The following is a 6,287-nucleotide window of genomic DNA, read 5'->3' on the forward strand; positions in this document are numbered from 1 at the left end:
ATATATATATATATATATATATATATATATATATATATATATATATATATATATATATATATATATATATATATATATATATATATATATATAAAAATTATTGTTATTATTTTTATTTTTTTTGCCTGACAGATTTGTTTGATTTTCAGTTGAATTGTTCAGGTTAAAGGTGTTATCGGTCACATTAAAGCAGGAAAAGTTTTAAAATTATTTTGTTGTGGTCTCTTTTTTTACATGAGAAAAACAGTTTACTTCTTCATATCTACTTTAAATATTGTTGCAGACCACCAACAACCCATTATGGAATTCCCTGATGGCAGTGGGCCTGTTCAGCAGGATAACACACCCTGCCACGGCACTATAGCTGTTCAGGAATGGTTTGAAGAAAACGACAAAGAAGTTTTGCCTGCAAATTCCCCAGATCTCAATCTTGATTGAACGTCTGTTAGATGGGCCGGAAATCAACAAAATCCGCGGAAGGCCCACCTCACATCTTACAGGTTTTACAGGATCTGCTGCCAGAAACAGTACACCTTCACAGGTGTTATGAAGTCCATGGCTTGATAGGTCAGGTCTTGGCAACATAACGGGAAACGACACTATAGTTATCTAGTGGTTGTAATGTTGTGGCTGATCAGTGTATGTACCAGTACATACCAATCTGTGGATTTTACTTCAGCCTGAAATGAAATATCACAAGAATACTGCAGTTCATGCCTGGTAGAAATAATTCTAATAATTTTCAGCAAAAAAAAAAATTTGAGCCATGCAACAATAAATAATTTTCGATGAATGATGCATGGTGGAATGGACAATGTGGTGCTGTTGTTTCTTCAACATGCTTCCAATTGCTCTGAAAATGATCAGTTGTCACATGTGACACACCACCGCACAGCATATGGAGCCATCGGTTTACCCATGATGGGCGCCCCGGGAGCAGTGTGTGGGGACGGTACCTTGCTCAATGGCCCCTTGGTGGGCTTGTTTCCTTACCTGCTAGGCCACTGCCCTGAATAGCCTGAACTCCTTTTTCTGTGGGGAACCAGGCTTAAGGGGTTAAAACCGCCGCATATCTCCAGCTGTAAACCTTCCAGACTCCCAAATGTAGGGTGTCTTCATAAATTAGCACTCTGAAAGCTTTATGCTGTGTTGAAGCGCCACCACGATTTGTAAATGTTTGAGAAACGTGACCCAAACACACGTCCACCCAGGCGGACATCTGTACCCCTCAGGCGGCGTGTTGTGCACATCAGTCTAGTGCTGAGAGGCAGTGAGCAAAGGCAAACAGAACCTGAGAGTGTTCAAATCCACGTCTCTTCAGATGGTGAGGATTCATAGACTTGCAAATCGAAACTAAAAAATCAACATTGTGTCCTTGCAGCACCAAAAGGAATCTTTGAAATCTTATTTTTATTGTTTTGACAAATAATTTTTTCACAAAGTGTAAGAATATAAATACCAATTAGCACAATTTCTTTATTAGCTTTTGGCACGGAAGTTCCGTGATGGACCACTACATCAACCTCATTCGAGATTTAAGGTTTTTATTTGTCACATGCATGGTTATACAGTACAACACACAGTGAAATGCATCCTGATCCAAACCTAGTTGTAGAATGAAATAGACTCGAATAATGGAGAAAATAAAATACAGCTAGTAAAAATTAGCATTATAAATAAGCAAGATATTATGTTTAATCAGAACGTAAGACACAGACATCGTGGGAAGTGCACATGCATCATGTGGAGTGTCCATACTGAATACATTTAACCCCCCAAAATACCATCACATTCAGGGTACTTTAAACCTTAACCATGTAGCCCTAAGGAAACTTGAGGTTTGGACTAAGAGCTCCGCCAGTGTTGGTGAGAACATTGCTTTTCATTCTGGAGACATGTTGTCATTTAGCATAGTTGTCATTCCAGTCCTCAACTCCAAACAAATGTCCGGGCAAATTATTAACCCTTCGGTCCCTTTCAGAGCATTTACAAAGCATACAAGACTGAGTGACTCAAACTTACTTTATGGCTTCAAACAACAGCGTGACGTGGCATTTATCCCTCAAAATCGGGATCGGAATCAGAATCAGAATTCCGGGCAAGTCTGATAAAACAATTAACGCTGCTGCGGTCTTGTACAATCCAATAAACAATGCTAAAATAACAATAGTCGTTTTTTTTTTATGAGAAAGGAACAATACACATGAAATAAAATGCCAAGCAGAATGCAGCAATTATTATTGACAAGCTATAAGGTCCCTTTGTGATTTTTGAGCTCATTAAATGCCGTGCAAAGGGCAATAATGTGCACAATTTATGGATTTATGGAATAATGTTCATTTCATTTCCATTAAGTGTTAAAGATTCATTTTTATTTACACAAATCCCCCCCCCCCCCCCCCCTTCACACACACACACACACACACACCAGCCCGCCAACCTACTCCAAACACAGGATATGTACCCAGATAACCCACCCTGTCATTTTTATAGTGCGTTTTTTTTTTCTCCTGGCATGTCGGAACATTGAGTGACTGTATTTCACTTAATTAAAACCAGCGGCCGGCCGGGCCAGATGTTACGTGGGAAGAAAAAAGAGCGCTGACGTTCAATGAATAGCCAAGGCCACCTGCTAACCGAACAGGGATGATTTGCATTCCTGCGGCCTGTTGCCCCGAGCGATTTACTCCTTGCACCCCACAATCCGATCGACTGTTTTAATATCGCAGGGCCCGGCACAGCGCCGGCCGGCTCCTTCCCCTCCATGAATGGCCTCCTATTTTCTGGAATTCTGCGCAAAGTGTCCGGGTCTCTCGCCGTAAAGAGCCGGCGGGCCACATGAAAGCGGCGGGAAACAGTTGCCACACTGAGGGCAGATTAATACGCCGGGCCGCACCCCCGGGAGCGCCGCCTTGTTGAAATACAGGCTGGGGCGAGTCAGGGGCGCCCTAAATCCCGCTCGGCCCCCTCGTAGGCCCAGCTGTAAACCATCTCGTGAAAGTCCGCCGGGAGTGTTTGTGTTTTTTTTTGCCAGAGAACTTTGACTACGGGCCTTTGTCCGGCTAAATGAAATGGCGTTAAGCTATTGCGTTAAGCGTTAATGGGTGAAGCGGTGGCGGAACAGAGCGCTTTCTGTTCTGGCGTTCGCCGCAGCGCCGTAGTCGTCTGCTGTTCTGCTGTTCCACCGCACGCCGTCCCCGGGACGCTGGCCTCTGTTCGGGGCGGCTCGCTAAGTGCTGCTGACATTTCACTTCTCGCACCGGGGGCACGCCGTCCTAATGGAGAAACCAGACCACCGGCAGGCCACCATTTCTCTTGTTAAGATGACGTGTAGAAACGTTTGAATTTATACGTTTACATTACAGGTTAAAGACGAGTACAGATGGATTTTGGTAAAAGCAAAATATACAAAGTAAAGTAGATTACTGAATACCACGGAGATCGCTGATGCGATTTGGTTCGATTTTATCGCTTCTTTAATCAGTTCTTTAATCGGCTGTTCTGAGGTCAGTACAAAAGGTCTCTCTGGCAACAGTCGAAGCTATTAAAGTGACAGAGATGACAAGATTAGATTAAACAGACAGGGTTCCCAGTAAATTAGTTAGTTAGTAGCTACTTGATCATTATTCATGTGTTTTACTTAATCACAAAAGTTTCCGCGTTTTTAATCCGCTGTGTTTCTCAGCTGACTGTCTATTTTCCCAGTGTCCACTTGCAGGGGGTCCACAAGGCTGGTGAAACTGTATCTAATAAAAATGTTTAGCAGTTTACTTTATTCACCGTTGCACACATGGTTCTCCCTGTTTGTGTTCTGTGGGTGGCCCGCTGCCTCCTTCCCAACTCAGTCGTGGCGTCGTGAACAGGCAGGCCATCTGGGTCACATTTCTACGTGCTATTTGGTAACAGCACACGTAAAGGAATGTGTCCTCGTTGCTGTATGACTTAGAGGCACAAACGCAACGCTGGCCCGGGACCGCGGTGCAATGCGCGGGTTCGGGGGATTACTGAGCAAACCAATTCAAATTCCACCTCTGCGGGGGTAAACGTAGCGGGGAAAGCCAGATGCTGGTCACAGGCACACCATAATGACATGCAAGATATATAATGTGACATGGACTTCCCCCTCGCTTCCCCACTTTATTTATTCCAGGTTTATTTTTGCCATTTAACCCAATCATTTTTTTTGGTTCTCTTTGAGGCTTTAAATGGTTAGATTAAAGGTGTGGTCAGCAGGAATACTATGCAATTATATTTTCTTCTGTAGTTCTGAAATTTAGCACACACCTGGCTACTCTCATCGTATTTCATATTGGAAACGGAGGGGCATCATGTGACATCTGAAAAAAATGTTGTACCAGAAGTTATAAAATATAGTGTAATCTATGATATAGTATACAGTACATGTTTTGGCGCTAATCACCAGTCTGGGAGGAAATTTAAATATATGTAATAAGGTTATGATGTGTTCAAATTCTAAGGACTTGGATCCTGTGCAGTGAATCAAAATGCTAGATTGGATGTAAGTGTCTGCTGGCACCCCACCCTTACCGAGTCCCCGCCCTGCACCCTATGGAAAGTTGTGCAATATACAACATATTTATCACCAGTGTTTGCTTGTAAACACTGGTGATAGTAATGAAGGTTGTATTTTTTATTACTGTTTACGTGACACTATACTAGTTCTCTTCCTTCACAGCAACCTACAAAACCCTTGCGTTGTTGTACCATGCACTGCACAGCCTGTAAATTTTATCAGAAAAGACTTTTTCCACGTATCCTGGAGATGAAGCGCTTTTTCCAGGATTTTCTAGGGGTAAGTGGGATCTGTCACGTTTAATCTGAGACCCTCACAGGTTCTCCCGCGAGCCTAGAACCAACGTTTCGTCTCCGTGTGTGACAGATGGCTGTGTGGTGTTTGACAGGAGGAGAGATTAACCAATTTACGCATTCATGCGTCGTGTAAGATGCTAGTTAGATCTTTTAAGAGAAATTATGTATTCATGAGCATGTTTTTGTGTTTTATTACCTGTAACCCAGAATCAAGTTTCACACATATAACCCAGTACAGACAAACCAATCCTGTTCTTAGTAATAGCAACTTGAATCCAGGACTGGCTGCATGTAGGTACAGACACGTGGAAAAGGAGGGCTGTTCCTCTTCATCCTCACCACTAGAAGTTGCATTCTGCCATTCCCTTTGTACTTACTGCTCATTTGAAGAACAAATTCACATACCTGGGCATAACTTTTATTACATCTGTCTGATTGCGTCCAGCAGTTTCCTGGAGACGACAGTGCTTATATACAGCTCCTCTATATCAGCGTAAAGTCATTACCGCAGAGAGGCAACTCGCAAAAATAATCTTTAACACACATGCCGTCTCTGAGGGCCGCAGCGGAAAATTGGCCCGGGCAGGACTGCCTTCCTGAAGGAAATGTTTAAGCTAACCTGTTGGGTTTAAAAAAAAAAATGTATTTTATAAAGAAATATTTTATGCTTTGCGAAAGATTTCTCCTGGGTATTTTCCCCTCTTTTTCACACACAGTTAAATTTGAAACGGGTGAAATACAGCGGTTAGACGGAAGCCTACTTAAATTGCGTTACATGTTTTATTCATTTCAGTCTCAGTTTGAAGTAAATAAAACAGGAATGTGTCTCTTGTTTAGACGCTCATTCGTTTTGCATCCATAGGGGAAAAAAATTATAATCCCAAAGAGCATAAAAAAAAATGCATAATTGCTTCTGGCCTCAAAAATGGAAGCGAATGGAGGAGAAACGTTCATTTAATCTGGGCTGGATTTTTCCTTTTTGTGTGTTTCAACATTATCTGATGTCTTTAGACCTCTTTGATGCCCCGCAGAAACCTGCTCCCTATAAAGGGGCATTTTTCACATCTGTTTCATCCTAAAGATAAAAAGCCCAGAGTCACACTTTTTTATTGGCACAATCCGGTTGATTTAGATCAGCACTTGAAGTGGAGAGGCTTTTGGGGGGGCAAGGCCCGTTTGTGATTTATGAATTTTAATGTCATTTACTCGGTATTTAGCCTGTTTTTGGTTGAAAAGGACAGAATTTACTCTCCCGTTTACTTAAGTCTGCCCTTCTCTAATTGGTTCAGAGGACATTTGTAACATGCTCTGCATTTTCCCTTCTTTCCCAGACTGTATTAATGAAACAAATGCATAAAAATTTATACATATACGTGCATGGATGAAATTTTAATAGAAAAACATATGTTAATTAATTTTATGTGCAAATCTCTGAATATCTAAAAATGCCTTATTTA

This window comes from Denticeps clupeoides, chromosome 8, assembly GCF_900700375.1.
Source record: "Denticeps clupeoides chromosome 8, fDenClu1.1, whole genome shotgun sequence".
In the NCBI taxonomy this organism is placed as follows: Eukaryota; Metazoa; Chordata; class Actinopteri; order Clupeiformes; family Denticipitidae; genus Denticeps; species Denticeps clupeoides.